At 30.6% G+C, this 20,418-nt stretch overlaps 1 protein-coding gene across 2 annotated transcripts in view; it reads right to left on the reverse strand.

The window, feature by feature from the left end:
* The window catches only part of LOC139486159 (potassium voltage-gated channel protein Shaw-like), a 50,418-nt gene that overhangs the window by 11,151 nt on the left and 18,849 nt on the right, over positions 1-20,418 (reverse strand). The window lies entirely within an intron of this gene.

Genomic DNA, 20,418 nt, shown 5'->3' on the forward strand with positions numbered 1-20,418 from the left:
GTTTGAAAGATCCAAACAATTATGAAAAAGAGTTAATAAGCATCAAATGGACCATTCACTTGTGAAGAAGAGCAAAAAGGATAAATACTTATATTGTTGATAAACTAGTCCCATGGTATTAACGATAACCAAATAATGCCTTTTTCATGACATCCTGTCACAGACTGTGTATCAAGATCATTTTATAATTTACTAACTTAAGATAGCATATTGCAGAGCCAAAGATCATACGATGACAATTAAATTGATATTATTCTGTTTAATCAGGCTAACAGTTATAAAACATGTTATAAATAAAAAAAAATGCTTTATGCTATTGTTCTTTTACTTGGATATAATTTATTTGAATTCCAAAGATACAATAAACATTTAGGGAATTAGTTCAAACTATGTCACGCTCTCATCGCTTTTACCTGAATTGGTTTTCAAATTAAAACTTTTTTTAAAGTCTTTAAAATTTTACCTGTGTCAACATTATCACAATTAAATGTGAGTTATATGAGGTTCCATCAATAGATCATACAATGGCAAACCTATTAACAGATGACCAAATTATAAAAAGAAGCACCACAACTGCAAGGTTATCAATTTTCGGAAATTTTGATTATAATTCCCCCAAAAAATCAAATAGTATGAGATGGACATGAAACCAAAATCCTTTTGAGGAATACATATTGGTATTTATGCTTATTTTATTTTAGTAGCACTAAGGAATCTGATGTAAAGTGGTTGTCGTCGGTTTATGTAGTTCATAACTATTTCTCGTTTCTCGTTTTTATAAAGATAAGGCCGTTGGTTTTTCCGTTTGAATGGTCTTACACTAGTAATTTTTGGGGCCCTTTATAGCTTGCTGTTCGGTGTGAGTCAAGGCTCCGTGTTGAAGGCCACTCTTTTACCTATAATGATTTTTCTTTTACAAAGTGTTACTTGGATGGAGAGTTGTATCATTGGCACTTAAACCACATCTTCCTATATCTTTTATATATATGAAACGTCTATTTGACGTACATGAATTATAACCCTGGTATCTTTGACGAGTTTTCAACATGGAAAGCAAATTGATAAAAACGATAAAAAGCTGGTAGACATATAACAGATCAATTAAGATATCGTCAACTTGTATGTTGTTATTTTGACCGTTTTATATAATATTTTAAAGCACACAACTTCCATTCGTATATTTCTGGTCTACATTTATGGCCAACAAGAAAATCAAAGAATTTTGGTGATAACGATTGTATCATCAACTATTTATGGTATTTTATACGAGACGTTTTGCAATTACAGGTATCTATGTGACAGATAGATCAAGGTTCTTCTTTGTTGCATTTGAAAATCTTCAATTTTTTTTCATAGTTTTAAAATATGCATACGAAGCGAAATTAGATATAAACTTCTATCTATAAGATGACTCGGGATTTTTGGTGATTCAAAAAGTTCAGCGGTCTCAACTTGATTGTAATTATTTCAGAAAGACATCGGTTATGGCATAAGTAATGGGTATATTATATTCAATTGTCAAAATTATCAAACAAAATCAGCAGAGTTTCATTTAACCGCGCTTCCAATAAAGTTAAGAATTGAAATGTGGGAATGTGTCAAGCGACGACAACCAGACCAAAGAGCAGAAAACAGCACAAATATAGTTTTAAGTTAAAGTCATAATTATGTATCAATACTATTTTCAATGAACTCATGAACGAATCCAGGCTAATAAAAATGTACACTAGACGCGAGTTTCATCTACAAAAGGCTCACCAATCACCAGACCTCACACAACACTAAGTACGAGCTGTGTTTCTATTAGGGAATAGCATGAGTTTGTTTAAATATATGTATTCTTTAAATATATTATCATTGTAGTAATTTATTGATTCAAACGCCAAAGGTTTTGATTTTGTAGACGAATCGCGCGTCTCGCGTAAAATTTAATTTCCGGGTATATATGATGCGACTGTCATACAAGTGAGAGTTTTAGCTAGCTATAAAACCAGGTTCAATCCACCATTTTCTACATTTGAAAATGCCTGTACCAAGTCAGGAATATGACAGTTCTTGTCAATTCGTTTTTGATGTGTTTGGTTATTTGATTTTGCCATGTGATTATGGACTTTCCGAATTGATTTTCCTCTGAGTTCAGTATTTTTGTGATTTTACTTCTTAGTTAAGCTATTTAACCGAGACAATTGTCGAAGTGTTTTCTGTAAATATTCATGGTTTCACATAACTATATACTTATCGAAAGGGAAGGGACTTATCGGCCTGCTGTTCTGGTCACATATACGATGTATATATAGAACAGCTAATGTTTAATATTAGTTAGCTAAGAACAATACACACGTTCTAAGTATTTCATCAATTTATAGCATCTTATCATCTCCTTTACCAAAGATTATTCTTTATCGTTTATGCAAATGAAAAGTATCAGACGGAAACAAATTACGTTATCTGGGTCACAAAAACAGGAACAGTAAAATGGAGCAGAGGTACTACACTCCATGTCGGTGTTTCGCCTTATTATATCTACTTTGTTTAATCTTATACCGTTTCCTGTGTCTGTCTTTAATTATCATATATGGAAGTACATCTGTCAAGTTATATATCGAAGTCAGCTGTGTTTTAAAAATGGAAAGTACATACCGCAATGAATAATACTTTATGTTCATATTGTACTTTCCAATTCAATTATAAGAGTCCCGTATGACTTATGAGATCACCCCTAGTTTTTGGTGGGGTTCGTGTTGTTTATTCTTAAGTTTTCTATGTTGTGTCATGTGTACTATTGTTTTTCTGTTTGTCTTTTTCATTTTTAGCCATGGCGTTGTCAGTTTGTTTTAGATTTATGAGTTTGACTGTCCCTTTGGTATCTTTCGTCCCTCTTTTATTGACATCAGCAACATTACGACATCCTAAATACCCTTCTAGACATTTTTGTTTTGCGATTAATCTTCAGTCTATATGGTGATTAATGTTTTGAAATGATGTATTTCATTTTGTTTTAAAATTTTACGTAATGCAAAGGAAACATTCTTGCGCCAGCTTTTTTGTGTGAAAAAACTTAAATAAATGGTTCACTTTTCAATTAAAAAAATAGTATTTTTAAAACAACCTTTGTTTGAGATGAAAAATCAGTGTCAAAACTTCTTTAGTGGGATAAAAGAAGAAACTCGTGTATTTGATATAAGTTAAAAGATCAATTTGTTAGCGTCGGTAATTTCAATACATCAATCAACCCTTTAAAACTATGAACTTTTCTTATTTTCACTAGTTATCAAACGAATTACACAAGAATATAGCTACTCATTAAAAAAACCAACCTGTAAATCTTTGCTACATACTTACTTCCCCTTTTTGTATTTTCCTATATTTAAGGCGTAAAGAACTTTTCGTACACTAATTTCAAAAATATGACAGTTGTTTTTCATTTGTTTAATGTGATTGAGCTTTTTATTTAACCATTTGTTAAGGGACATTCCGTTATCAATTTCCCTTTAAGTTCGATATTTTTGTTTTTGATATACATTTTCTAGTACAATATATTTCCAACAATCATGTTTTGAGAAGTTGGTCTACTTATTTTTTGCCTTGTCGGCAAAACCTTCCAAACAGAAATTTATGTACAATGGACGCGTAATTAAGGTTCAATAACAACATTGCCTATATACCTTGATAACATCGGATTTTGAAAGTTGTCTTATAACTTGTTATCATCCGAAAAGATACATAATTTACAAGTTTGATAACGATTAATAAATATTTTATTTGTGGTTGTTCGACACTTATATACTAGTATTGGATTGCTGCACTACATGGAAGTGATTAAATTAGAACTAGCAATTTTGCATGCTATCTGTGACTATTATTTACTCCTCATATTTTATGTTATCCGTTTGAAAAAAAATCAAATAATGCATTGCGTATGATATGCAAATTAACTATTGTAACTACAAACAAGATAATAATTAACCTCTCACATAGGAAATATTAATGTTATAAAGTTAACATCAATTTTAAATCTACGGTGGATTTTCCTCGAATATAAATTAACGATCTCATCAATTCCTTCTGCAAGTTGCATAATTTCTTGGAGTAAGTCTGTCAGATAATCAATACTAAGAAAAAGTATAATGGCGTTCATATTTATATCCGGTATATCAAATTTTAAAATGTTTCTCAACGTCACTTTAATTTTGTAACTTTTGCCAGCCTTATCCATACATCTTGTTGGCACTGTCAAATCTGGAGAAAATATATATCCATGTTACATTGGTGTACTCGACCAAACATTAAATATTTATCAATATTTTCACACCGCTCTTCTAGATTGTTATAAACGCAAACAGAACCGCATTTTCGATAGAGCGAACGTGTTATATTGCCTGGATATTGCTGAAACAACACAGTATCTGCTTTATTTCAGTTGTTGAAAGTATCGAATCTCGTAAAGAATCCATTTACAGGAAACTAGGTGATAATGGATACAGTTTCAACAATCGTATAATGTTTAGAGGTTTATTAACATAGCTTGTATTTTCTGTATTGAAAAAAAAGTGTTTTTCTTAATGGTTCTAATATTATACAATGTACTTTATTTATTACAACGCTAGATGAACCAATTTTAATCTGTATGTATTGGTCCACACACATTTTAAATTCAAACTATTATATTAAAACTGTCCTAATGATCTAAATACGTCTATGATGGAATGCTTACAGCGGTCATAACAAAAAATCACTTAAATGTCGATACATTTTAATATTTTTTTATAAATAGTATCGAGAGTATATAGAAGAAATTTCATTCAATTTCATTCATTTTAATCATGAAGTTCTTTTCGTTTTTTGGTACATGTAATTCTTTCTTGGGTTTATATAACGGCTATTGGCCGTTTCAGAATCTAAAGCATCATGGGTAATTTCATTGTTCGTACCCCAAAGTGAAAATAACGTTACGTCATTGGTTGAATTTCCATTGTTTATAACGTTTTAAACCAATCAAAACGCTTTGGGGTACACTTTTGAAAATATTACCCATGATGCATTAGATTATGAAACGGCCAATTAGCGTTCCTAATATACGTATATCCAGAAAAGCGTGTCGGACGCATTTGACTTATCAAGTGTTATTTATATATTTTTTATCCTTGTAAGTCAATTTTACATTTATTGCACAGTAATGTCTTTCATAATAAATTTAAAAAAAAAGCTCAATCGATTGCAGATATCATGCTGAAGATAGAATACCTTACTACTTGTTGTCCCGGTTAGACATTCGTCTCCGGGCTGTAATGATACCAAGCAATAGAGCACAAAATGAAGCCAAGCCATTGTTTACAGATATAGAGATATACAATATTAGATTAACTTCCAGTCGGTTTCTTAACTTCATTTATTTCAGTTCAATGGTATGCAAAATTAACTGAATTTATTAATAAAAAAATAAGAACGTCACGGGATTCTTTAAAAAAAGAGCCATATTTTAAATGATACCTCTACATCACATTTTCTCAGATGTATTAGCATTAAACCAGTTATGGTAAAATACAAAGTCAAGAATATGGCAGTTGTTATCTAATAGTCCGTTTCTATGTATGTTGACGTTTGTTTTTGTAGCAGTTACAAAAATGAAGGATTCAAACATTAATATATAAATATGGTTGACTTATCATTTAATGTATTTTCAAACAAATGGCTTTGTTACACACAGAAAATACTGCTGCCCAAAGAAACAATATTAAGTATTTATAAATAGGAAAACCAATACAAAAAGTCATCTTAGTGTCCATATATATTCTTTATCAATAAAAAACCTACCAAAACAGAATTTCGTGTGATAAATCGCATGGATTCTAGAGATACTTCTTTTATTAAATCAAATACTTCGAAGATCTGCCATCGATCACAAATTCACTGCACGATACGCGTATGCACACATAACATATCTGACTTAAAAGACAAATACAGAGCTGGGACATGCCTAATGAATTAGCTTTAGAAAAACAGCAACATATGTCCCAATCTATAAAGTGTCATATGAGGAAGGCATGATATAGACAATACTATAGCTCTCCATATTTACTTACTATAATTAATGAAATATTATAGATCAAAACCAATAATCTAACGACCTTGTCGCGATTAAGTGACATATTATTTCGATGTTAACAATTTGTGTCAAAGACAAAGGACAATCATCTATCATACCACTGCGATTTGTTTAATTAACCAAATTACTTCAGTACTAGTTGAAAGACAATGGTGTGTATCGGTTTCTTGTTGTAATCAATAATTCATAATACTATATTATTAAGTTATGACAATATTGTTTTGTTAATAAAAGGTTATTCATGAAGTGTAATTCTACATTAGAGCAGAAGATTTTTGTACAAATCTAGATAATAATGTACATTGTTGAACAATAAAGGCAACAGTAGTATACCGCTGTTCAAACTCATAAATCCATGGACAAAAAACAAAATCTGGGCAAAAAACCAAAACCAAGGGAAGCGCATAAATATAAGAGGAGAGCAACGACACAACACTACAATGTAACTAACACACACAGAAACGGACCAAGCATCAGACAAAATCCCACGAGAACAACAAATATAACACCAAAACCTAATACATGAATTTGGGATAGACAAGTACCGTGACACGTCTTATCGCAATGTCAATTTACACTCAAAAATAAGAGAAAACAAACGACGCAACGTTAAATTGTAACACACACAGAAACGAACTATAATATAACAATGGCCATAAAACTGACTATTGTTGTTGTATGGATAATTAGAAGTGAGGGAAAAGATACAAAGGGATATTCAAACACATAGTCAAAAACAAACCAACAAGGTAAAGACAAAACACTAAAAACAATGATAAGACAAACAACAGTACACAATTGATTGTTTGGTGTTTATTATCATTTCACACAATTGATTGCTTGGTGTTTATTATCATTTCACACAATTGATTGCTTGGTGTTTATTATCATTTCACACAATTGATTGTTTGGTGTTTATTATCATTTTACACAATTGATTGTTTGGTGTTTATTATCATTTCACACAATTGATTGCTTGGTGTTTATTATCATTTCACACAATTGATTGCTTGGTGTTTATTATCATTTCACACAATTGATTGCTTGGTGTTTATTATCATTTCACACAATTGATTGCTTGGTGTTTATTATCATTTCACACAATTGATTGCTTGGTGTTTATTATCATTTCACACAATTGATTGCTTGGTGTTTATTATCATTTCACACAATTGATTGCTTGGTGTTTATTATCATTTCACACAATTGATTGCTTGATGTTTATTATCATTTCACACAATTGATTGCTTTGTGTTTATTATCATTTCACACAATTGATTGCTTGGTGTTTATTATCATTTCACACAATTGACTGCTTGGTGTTTATTATCATTTTACACAATTGACTGCTTGGTGTTTATTGTCATTTCACACAATTGATTGCTTGGTGTTTATTGTCATTTCACACAATTGATTGCTTGGTGTTTATTATCATTTCACACAATTGATTGTTTGGTGTTTATTATCATTTCACACAATTGATTGCTTGGTATTTAATTATCATTTCACACAATTGATTGCTTGGTGTTTATTATCATTTTACACAATTGATTGCTTGGTGTTTATTATCATTTTACACAATTGATTGCTTGGTGTTTATTATCATTTCACACAGTCAATTGATTGCTTGGTGTTTATTATCATTTTACACAATTGATTGCTTGGTGTTTATTATCATTTTACACAATTTATTGCTTGGTGTTTATTATCATTTCACACAATTGATTGCTTGGTGTTTATTATCATTTTACACAATTGATTGCTTGGTGTTTATTATCATTTCACACAATTGATTGATTGGTGTTTATTATCATTTCACACAATTGATTGCTTGGTGTTTATTATCATTTTACACAATTAATTGCTTGGTGTTTATTATCATTTGGAGTGCCATTAAACCAGGTTCAACACCATCTAGCGGCATCTGTGAAACAGATATTCCATAACGGTCAATTAACGCATGATGGCATCCATAAAATTTTCGATCAGATGTTATGAACTTAACATGGATGTGGTAATTAGATAATGCCGTCAAAACCAAATAAAGTATGACACGCGATAAAAATGCATTCGTTTTGTTAAAAATCGCGTGCTTTATTATTATATTCACAATAGAGTTTTTAAACATAATGTCAATAAATTTGTTTTCTAAAAAAGATAAGTTTTTACCTGGACAATAGAAATAAAAGAGATTGTGGGATAAGTGTCAATACACAAGCACCCAAACAGGAAAACAATAAATAAAAGATGCTCATATTGAAAACTTTAGAAGTTTTGAAAAACATAAAACCTTGAAAGGTCTGGAATACATATGTTTTGTACTTTACCGGACTCGTACTGTATTGTTTTACAATATGTTTAAAAGGTAAAATAAATAGCCTATAACTATTGGGCATAATATACATAAAACAGAAACAAAAAACACGTTTAACAAAATTTAGACAGTACACAAACTAACGGCCGACGAAAAGAAGAGGATAACAATAAAGAAAGGAGTTGCAGGTAAACGTAAATGGAACAAAACAGCATACTTTTAATGCTACCATGGTAAGTTCTTAGAAAAGAGGGACGAAAGATACCAAAAGGACAGTCAAACTCATAAATCTAAAACAAACTGACAACGCCATGGCTAAAAATGAAAAAGATAAACAGAAAAACAATAGTAAACATGACACAACATAGAAAACTAAAGAATAAACAACACGAACCCCACCAAAAACTAGGGATGATATCATGTGCTCCGGAAGGGTAAACAGATCCTGCTCCACATGTGGCACCCGTCGTGTTGCTTATCTGATTACAAAATTTTAATCCGGTAATTCGGTAGGTCACATTTATGAAAGGGAAGGGAATTTTTACTTTTACATATGTCTGTTTTGAAGTCCTTAGAACTTTTACATATGTCTGTTTTGAAGTCCTTAGAACTTTTACATATGTCTGTTTGATACTCTTTTATTGCATAAAAATAACAAATCATAACAGAAATCATTTATAAAAATCAGATCATTTGACTCTTCCAAAAAGTATGTGAAACACGGACATAAAAAACGTTTCTTTTATCAGAAAATATATGTATTTTATATACATGTATTAGTACCTATACGAACAGAAACATTCGCGATTTTTTCATCCTATGAAATAAAATATTGGTGCCACTGACTTCAAAGTCAATACTTTATTTGTATTCAGATTTATCATTTGTATTATTGTTATTATAGTAATTGATAGTATAAAGGGATAGTGAACTCACGTGGCAGGTTAACGGGCAACAGGGAAGGTCAATACACACATATTCTCATATAACGACATAGTTTACAGGAATGTAAAAGTCAACAGAAAATATTACCGGGAGAGAATCAAATGGTCGAGAAATATTAAGAAGATCATAAGAATAAATGGAGTTTTAAACAACAAAACTAAACATCAGAGACACAAACATATTTAAGTATGTTAAAATTGCAAACACAGAATAGTCTGATTAAACTAATACCCTTATTGTATTTCCAAAATACAGCTCTAACATATTTTATTTACCTAGTTAGGTTTTGTCAAAAAACATATTCATAAAAACTGACATAATTTACCAAAGTTCGGACATTAAATTTGATCCAACCAACCACCATGATGTACATATATGAACAATTATAATGTGGTCATTTTTTTTTATATAAACTTCCTGTTAACAAAAGTTAAAATTTTTCGAAAAACTAAGGATTTTCTTATTCCAGGCATAGATTTCTTTAGCCGTATTTGGCACAACTTTTTGGAATTTTGGATCCTCAATGCTCTTCAACTTTGTAATTGTTTGGCTTTATAAATATTTTGATATGAGCGTCACTGATGAGTCTTATGTAGACGAAACGCGCGTCTGGCGTACTAAATTATAATCCTGGTACCTTTGATAACTATTATGGTATCATTTTCGATAAAATGAATACGTACTCGTCCTGAGTAGTTCATTCCCCTACTGGGTAACGTTTTGCTAATCAAATACAAAAGTGTCTGACTAACAAGGCTATATGTTCAAGTGTATTCATTAACATAATATAATTATTGCTGTTAGAGTCATTGCCAGACGCTAGTGAACTCATAGTGACTGGTTAAAATAGAACAGGAAAGGTTTATGAACATATAATTAGAGTACAATGAATTTAACGCAAAACATAAAAGGTTATACATAATATTACAGCTGCATACACTCTAGTCGCAAAAACGTACAAAAAATTCTTCACGTTTAAGATTTACCTAATAATGTTATCGAATCACAAACGCGCAACAGTAATTGATAGGATACTCTTGAGACCTTGAAAAATACGGGATTATGGGTAAAAAGACTCAGCAGTAAAATTAAAATGTTGATTTTTGTACAAAATATATAAGCAACTCACATTTAACTACAATGATTTTACAATTAGATTGATTTTATAATTGCTAATAGCAGAATTAACTTCGAAGACGATTATTCCTGGTACAAAAGGAAATCATTAAAACTAAGAAGTCAGAAAACTTCGAAGATTGAATTTTAAATGAATTAATATCAATAAAACTAAGAAATAATTTGCTGTTAGTTTCTTGAATTAAACCGAATCAATATATGAAGACGAAAAAGAGGAAGATGTCTTAACGCAAAAATAAATATGGAAGAATCAACCAAATAGAACAATCCTTAACAAGGGTCTTTGAATATAAAGTAACATGACCTTGATTACAAAATACACGTAAAATGATTAAGGGTAAATGCATATATGTTCTTTGAAACATTGAATAATTGACCGAACAACTAAACTATTAATTGTTAAGCAGTTGCCAACCGAATGCTATTAGACTATCGTCTATGCTCGATCTTTGGTATAAACATGTACCGAAAAGAGACCCGGTGTCCCCAAACTTGCATTTAACACTCTTAAATTTTCTTTATTGCAAAACGTACAGTTTAACAATATACTTGGTGTATAGCATTCCATGTGTCCAAACGTCAAAGAGGGAATTTATGTTAGCACTATAAATGACAGATGTTACATTGATATCGAAATAAATGTTATTTTTCAATGTCTCGAAGGTATCCTATCAATTAGTATAAATTAGTATTAATTGCGCTATTTATACGTTCCCATATTTAGTCATTGACCATGACTGTATATTTAGCTTTATAGAGTGGGCGTCAAGCACAGGACTTGATGATACTCCAGCAACATATATTCATTTCGATTAAAGACATTAATTGAGTTTGTTCAAGCTTCGTCTATAATTAAACAGAGTACATGTTACACATGTTTAGTATTGATAATAATATTGGTTAGCAAATGCCTGACACATAAGACTGTCATTCTGCGATTGGATAATGGCATCACATTGTAATTGATAAGTTATATCTTCAGAATTCCTGCAAATAACCATTAAGTGTTTGTATTCTACTCACTTTCGAATTCAATTGGGACAGCAGGATAATAAAATATAACTCAGAACCGTTGCATTACGTAATTCGATACTAATGTAAGAGATGCCACCTTTGTATGAGGCACTCTATTGGGAGACTTATTAAAAAAGTTATAAGTTTGTAGAGTGCTACTATATTCTACAAAGGGTAAAGTACTATTGACGGTACCAATTTGATTGCACCAGATGCGCATTCGACAATAAATATTTCTTCAGTAATACTCGAGAACAAAAAATCAAAGCTAATTTGAAAGATGGAAGACTGCTGACAATTCTTAAACATGTTTAGAATATATTTAGTGGTCATATTGGACCTTTAAATGGAGATTTAAAAAACAAAAAGTACCTTACTGTTACTAATACGCCAAAGACAAGAATATAATTTAACATCTTATATAGAAAGTAAGTTTACTAGTATATAAAATCATCATATATTCATTTTAACGCAAAAGATTTGACTACTGGACTGGTGATACCCTTTGGGAACGGAACCTACACTACAATAGAATATACCTTGTTGTAAGAAAAACTCAGTGACACTCTCGCTAAAAACACTTTTACCCTTTGACATGTTTTTGCTATTTCTTATAAATTACTGAGATGCAGTAATATGGGAAGTGTTTATATATACTATATCGATAAATATACACATACATCAGTCCCTCATTAGTACAATATCATCCTTAAACTATAGCACTTACGCAATTCTACACGGATACGCACAGACATGGCTTTCTTATATTAAAAATAGGTTATCTTTACAGAGAAGATAGACCCAAATAGTACCAAAGCGCTTGTCAAAGACGCTTAACATTGGAAACGCAGAAAAAACAATGCATTATTTTACCAAACAATGATTAAAAACTACACCAAAGGTACATTTTCGTAACACTTATTACAAATGAAACATAAAAACACGATATGAAATATAAAAAAAGTACTACAAACGGGCATGCGGCGGTCTGCGTATCACAAGAAGGGCAAAGTCAGTATCATTTAAAAGAAATGAAGAGCCAGTTTCGGTGTGAAAATTGATATCATTTATGAGCATGCATTAAAAATAATGAAAACATTAATAAAATATTACAGTCATTTTTATAATTTAATTCTAAATTCCATTTTAAACCGTAGAAAACCATGAAAAAACAATGATGACGTCACGGTCACATGACTAAATTATGTCTATGGGCTCATAACAAAATAACGTCAGCCAATCAGAAGTCTCGTTACATCCAAAATTAAATTATTAATAGATATGATTTAAAAGATCGCGGGTAGCCATTAAAATATTTAAAACAAATGAAGATTACAAGGACAGATTAACAGGGAATACATTAACAGTCCACAGAAACAATGTTTGGTTAAGAATTACAGTTTGTTCCTGTTTCCAGTACGATCACACCATGTATTGTTATTAATGTCACCCAGCAAACAGATAATTGAAATATTACATAACAATGATCGGATCGAAAATAGAAAACTAGATATGGAAGATGAATTTAGATACGTTGAAATCACTCGAAGAAATCAAGAAAGGGAATGATCTGTTGTCAACGAATTTTGATCTTAAGGGAAATGCAATTTACAATTTACAATTGGGTTATATCATAATTATTACATATTGATCTTATCTCCATTTGCAACCTCTACAGAATGTATTTTAAACGCTTAAATTATATATCACAAGGTATTTTAGAGCTAGTTTGTAGAATGCATAGACAAACATCAATAAACAATCAGAACTTAAAAAAGGACCACAATTTTAATGTATTATGAGATATTCTTCAAGTTTCAGAATAAAAAGTATATATATAACTTACAATTTGTAAACAAGATTTGCGTTACGTCTAGACTGATGGCCACAATAACGACGTTAAAGATAATTCAAAACAAACAATTTCATAAAGCTGTGTCGATCTGGTTGAGGATATAACAAAACGATTAAAGATAATTAAATAATAATAAGCTGAGTCTTTGTATTTGTCATTCACGCTAAACACGATAACTTCAAATCAATTTAGGTTTAAGTTTAAGCTATACCAATAAAGAACGCGCTTCATACCAAAGGTGCAATCATCACACGTAAAAGTCAAAATTCGGAAGATATCATTCAGTATTGCACCTTGTGATTGAAGACATACCATACGTGTAGACAGAGAAATGCATTATAAAAACCTCCTACGTCTTAATGAAATAATGACCTAATAGTCTAGAGATATATAGAGTACAGTATTTACCAATTCCGTTCCCAATTACTGTCCAAATAACATAGATGGGAATAAAGGAAAATGTAATATTGTAATCATGCTGAACCACTGATTTACAAATTCATTTCAACGACAAATCATGTGACTGACTTCTCTATGTTAGTATTGTAGACATGTTATGCATCTGTAGATCAATATAAGGACACTTATACTATGTGATATCAATCAGACTTAGGCTCAGACATAATTTCTGAATTAGGTGCATGTATGTGCATGGAAGACAGACATAATGCATAAGATTGGAGTGATGAAAATTAATTACTGTAATAGAACGTTCCTTTAACGACGTTTTTTTCGTCCCGTGGCAGTAATCTTGCATGCTCATCAACCATTTAATCTACATTTTCTACAGGTTTGCTCTAATACAAAGTCAAGTCATGCAAGACTGATTCCTTAGAGATTACTTTTGGGTTTAACTGTTTACATGAAAAAATAATGAGGTTGTAATCACTTCTGAACTCTTACTTAATTTAAATTTGAGCATATCCGCTATTTAGATCCAAAAGTTGCTTTAACTTCAGTCTTGTGCTCAGAACATAATAAATATGCTCGAAACATAAAAATCCTGCATTTTTATTTGCTGATTTTGGGGTATAAGTACAAAAAAACGGACTCAAAAGATTTATGACTTCAAGACCTGTTTACGGCCCTTTTTTTCTTTTCTGTTTATTCGTGTTGATCAGAGTTGTCTCACAAGCAATATTGCGACATCAGTTTGATATCGAAACATAAGATACACCTAAACTGAGAAAAAAGGCACACAAATGATTTCGAATGAATTACATCTTGAATCGGTCCAAACTTTGCGGTGCCATTAGACACTGCGTGAGAAATGACCTATAATAGGGCAATGAGGAATTTAAGAAAGCTGCGCAATGGGCATTTACCAGACACTGAAATACTTTCGAAAAGTCATATGAACAATGCATAACAGGATACCGCAAATTGGAGTCGAAACTATCACCCTTCTTCCTAGAAACAAAGATAAAAATATTAAAAATTATATTTAAATAATTTATTATTGCACAATATGAATATGATAATACGAAACCCACAGTGAATAATAAGAAAGTTTTTAAATGTCTAAACAAGTCTTTCGAATAAAAACAATTTGACATTCGTCATATCATATTTTCTTAATTCTCTGAACAATCAGCTCTTCAATTATTCATAAGAAAAATGAGTCATATAGGAATCACAAAGAGATAAAGCATAGCACGTATCATTTTTTCATAAACCCAGCAAATTCAATATTTATCAAGGTTAGGTCATAGTCCATGTTTACAAATTATTGATTATTCTTTTTCAAAGTTAAGAATGTATCTGGTGTGTTTTCTGATCTACATGATATATATATATTTAATTGAAAAATCTTGTATATTTATTAACAATCTCCGAAGTGCCTATGAAGACAATTATCAGACAAATAAACGCATTTAAATAACATTGAAAAAGCAGTGGTCTATGCGCGAAAGTAGATGTTCAACATGACAATAAGTATATGATTAAAAAATTACAAGCAACGAATCTTCCAAAAGTTGTCATTGTCACTTTAACGAGTTTTTTTTGTGTGCTTTGCTTCCAAGTACAAATGAATGTGTGATTTTTTATTTACACGTGTGTCACATGCAAGCCTTTATCATTCATCATCCTTTGTTTCTGGGAATTTTGTGATTTATTACTGAAAAATAAGTGTGGTGAATGAAGATTTGTTTTCATTTCTGTTCTAAATAGATATCAACACCATTTTTGATGATTGAACACGTAATTGAAAAACCATATGTGCATACGACTCTAACCTTGCTACATGCAGATTAAAAGTACAACTCCATCTTTAATATTTAAACTAACATTGTAAGTACTGAAAGCATTTCGTGATTTTTCTAAGTAATACACTCAATAATTCCGTAACATTAAAAAATCTTGGAAAAAGATTTGAATAAAAGTTGAAGATCAAATAGAATAATTCAATAAAGATCTGAACTATGCTTTTTAAATTGTAAAAACGCTATCAAATGGGTCGATTGTTTTATCTGATACTTTGTTAAAAGTACTGTGTCAGGACAACATAAATCTGGTGTAAATAAAGCATTTCAATAGATAAGTGATAATGAATACTCAAATACAGCATAAAATGTTGTCGCAACACCTGAATGAAAAAAGCTAGCAGCGAGAAACGTTTTTAGAACACATTCTGACACACTTTATAGATACTATATTAAATCCAAACTCAGACAAACAATGTATAGACCATTTAAATTGATAGTCTACTAAGATATAACTACTAAATTAGAATTTTATTAACTAGACCGATTGTGAGACAAATTAGATTTAAAAATCGCTGGTACGTTCGTGTCATCCATTTTGACGCAAATATGGAGTGGCGAAGATACCAGAAAGGCATTCAAACAAACTCATAAATCGAAAATAAACTGACAAAACCATTTCTAAATAAGGAAAAGACAAATATACCAACAATAGTACACAAAACATAACATAGAAAACTAAAGACTAAAAAGTAAATTCCCCAAAATACTGAATTCCGAGGAAAATTAAATCGTAAAGTCCCTAATCAAATGGCAAAATCAAATGACAAAACACATCAACCGAATGGCTTAAGCCACACGAACTACATAAAAAACTGGAGATTATCTCAGGTGTTTCGGAAAGGTAAGCAGATCCTGCTCTACATGTGGTAAGAAAACTTATACATATGTAATATTGACTTTTACACACGTAGGACTGATTTAAAAACAAAATACCTCCTTATCTTTGTCATGTGTTTGTTGTGAACTATTGAATTTGGCAATAATACTCGTCACGTATTCATATATACATACTTGGATTCCAAGTTTTAGGTATGAGCACTCCTTACGAAGGTTTTAATGCAGCCTTCGGACAGACCAAATTTATACAATGTTTTTTTCTCAAAAAAATAAAACTACTGTGGACTCATTATAATTCGTTGGATAGCATTTTTTTGTGGATTTTGAGGGTATAGGGGAACCATGACTTGGAATGTTTAACGATTAAGAATTTTTAATAGGAATATATATAGAGTTTGTCAAAATCATATACTGTAGATTCATTATAATTCGTTGGATGCCAATTTTTGTGGGTTTCGTGGGTACAGGGGAACCACGAATTCAAATGTTCAACGAATACCATATGTTCAATACTCTTTGTATAAATAGATTGGCAAAACCAAGAAATCAAATATCAACGAATATGAAAGTTTTCTGCAATTCACGAAAATTGATACCCACGAAAATAAATGAATCCACAGTAAATTAAATATCAACGAAAATGCAGGTTTTCCTCAATCCACGAAAATTGGTTCACACGAAATTAGTTGAATCGAGTATTTCGAATGTACTCAAATTAAGAGGAAAGCAACAATTTTATATTCATTCGGTTTTTATAGAAAATGTATCCGTCCAATCTCCCATTTAAAACATTAGGATACTGACATCAAGTCTTAAATGTTTCACTTTCGAATAATTGTTGACAAAAGAGGTTGCAGAAAAAATACAATCATGTTTTATGGATTGTTTTTGCATCATATTACAAACAAGACATTATCAAATATTTTGTTTTAATTTCCCATGAAATGGGATTGCAAAAGTCAGTCAAATGAGTTGATGTTATCATTCATCCAGGACTGGAAACCTTTTATTCTGAGAATCAGACCGTGAAATAGAATTTTTCACATCAATTCAAGAAACTAAAATTTTAGTAATATCGCAATATTTAATCATCTCTTTTGCAATAAGCATTAAGTGTTTGACACTTTAATGAATTTGTTAAAATAAAATACACGTAATATTCCTTGAGAACTACCATTTCGACATTTATTGAACAACGTAATTAAAATTTTAAACTTTTCTGAGATTTTACACAGTAAAATCAATAAGTACCTAGTATAAGAACGTATTAATTTATACGATTAATGAATACGAAAAAGATTTTTCATTTCTGAAAAGACATAAAAATTGTTTTTGAGAGGCATTTCTAAATTTGATTACGTAATCAGCCTGTTTTAGATATCGGTCAAAGGGAAATAGTTACATTTTAATCTGGATGTTGTCACCTTAGTGAGGTGAGAAAGAACATAACTTTAAAATAAAAAAAAGGATAAATTTTTATTTTAAAAAAATGTACATAGCTAAAAACACGCTGTTATTATCGACAAACTAGAATAATCAAATGACATTCACAATTTGGTAGAGATGTATACATAAGTAGAAAGGTAATGTTGAATAGACATTGGTGAACACAAAGCAGGCATGCATTTATCCTAGGTATAAGGAAAAAATACACGTAAATGAACATAACATCTTAACAACTATTTGGAAAGTCCATCTTCGAAAATTTTGATTTTTGTAAAAGACTGTCGGTGTCAAATTTGAATTTTGCATATACGAGCATATATCCCTTCCTTATGAAGTAAACATTTTGTTGTTTATTTGTCTGTTATGAAAATGATTCTGTTTATTTTTTGTCGAAATGAACTACATCTATTACATAATAAATGGCTTTAGTTCTCTTGTCATATCCCTGTTTCTAGAGTGATATATTAATTCTTTATGTTAATTTAAGGAAGTAAACCTTGATGAACGCCGACAACTTTCCTTGATAATCAGAGGAGTATTTGAGTCAACCCTTATAAATATATTCTAAGCTCCTAGGTAGGTAAGAAGTAAAACAACTATAATGCCGATCTCATAAGGAAAAACCAAAACGAAAAGTTCGTAATCAAATGGCCAAATGAAAATCCCAAACACATCAAACGAATAGATAACAACTGTCATATTGTTGACTTGGTACAGGAATTTTCTTATGTAGAAAATTGTGGATATTATCTTGTTTTATAGATAGCCATACCTCTTACTTGTATGACAGTTGCATAGATTATATTAAATTACATATTGATGATGATGTGTGCACAAAACAAACAAACTGTTTAAATTTTGTTTCACACCAGTGATTAAAATAGATCGGCAAAACTGTCTATTTAAAACGCGTTCATGATGTAGAGAGCTATTTTTCTAAATCCTGATATACCCTCTTAGTTGAGCCTTATTACAAATCAGCATTACTTCTAGACAACTAATGGGAATTGAAACTGATACATTTAGAATTTGGATACAAAATATTATCCGAAGATATACAGAAATAGTCAATATTAGGAAGGAAAATATTTTTTTTAATTACAGGGTTGTTTAGGGGCTCTTCTTCTGCTATAATTCAATATTTTCTTAAACTGACATATATTTTGTTTATGTATTTTTGTTTTTTTTTGTCTTTATACATAATTTCTCGTTATGCCATATTGTTCAATCTTTTACAAAAGCAAGCTGTTTATAGTCAGTTGAATTTCATTTTTTTCCATCAATTCACAACATAAAAAATTCAAAATTTTATTGAAAACAGGAAGTAATTTTATTGATATATAAAATATTTGTTAATTATTACTTAGTCTACTAAGAATCTGCTATACATAGAATATATACGTTAACATTTGGGTTATTTGTTTTTATTAGGGTTGTTATTTCATAGACGAATTACACGACATCCTATCTGAGAGTTTACTTACTTACAGTATTTGAAGTTTTGCGGAAGTCTATCGGTAGTTTTTCTGCCGCAAATTGACATATTGAATTCTACGTCACTCTTTATCATAATATGTATGAAGGGACTGCTGTATATAATGCAGCAGATTAGGTAAGATATTATGGTTAACACTAGTACAACAATAAAAAGTCAACAGAGTTAAAATGCAGTATATCATGGACTTTAAAAAGCTTGCCTTTAAGTATGGGTTTTGTTTTATATAATCGTTCTAAAGTGGAAAGTTATTAGATGCGTAATCAAACCACATATAATTTTTTTAATTTTGTATATAAAAGATCAAATTGACATATCTAAAACTCAATAATCAGAATTTATTGACCTTAACTTCGTTTTATCTTATTTGTTTTTCATGCTGAAACCAAGGAAATCAACTCAACAATAATCAAATTCCTCTGTTCACTTTAAGTTGGCTTTTATTACTGTGTTTGATCTTTGAAAAGTTTCTTTCTTTCTCACAAAATTGTGTCCTGGTTCACGTCCACTTCCGCTTTTCTTATTCCGTTGATGAACATGTAAACACAATCTAAATTGATAGTAACATTCGCCTGCTATTATATTCCTAGAAGGTTAAATTCACTTTTTCAGAACATAACTTGCTATATAATTTAACTTATGACTATTATTGCTTTTTCACCCTTCTCGAGATTTTATTTCTATAAAACGTTTTTATTTTTAGCACGCATGTTCTAAAATAGACTGATGTTAACCAGAAACGGGACAGTGAATATTTCTCTTTTTTCCACAACTTGACCATAAACTATTTGAAGACAAAATGCGCCTCAGGCGTACACAATTTAAATCCTGGTGTGTTGAATTCACCACTAGTAGAACGTATATATCATAGACACCAGCAATGTGCAATACGATGACCTTGGTCCGGAAATACATGTATAAAAAACACCTAAACATTGATTGTTTGTGGTCTAATGAGTACGAAATCAAGGTATTACGCGCGTATCTTGCAAAACAAGTTTT

The sequence above is a fragment of the Mytilus edulis genome, chromosome 1 (assembly GCF_963676685.1).
Source record: "Mytilus edulis chromosome 1, xbMytEdul2.2, whole genome shotgun sequence".
Taxonomy (NCBI): Eukaryota; Metazoa; Mollusca; class Bivalvia; order Mytilida; family Mytilidae; genus Mytilus; species Mytilus edulis.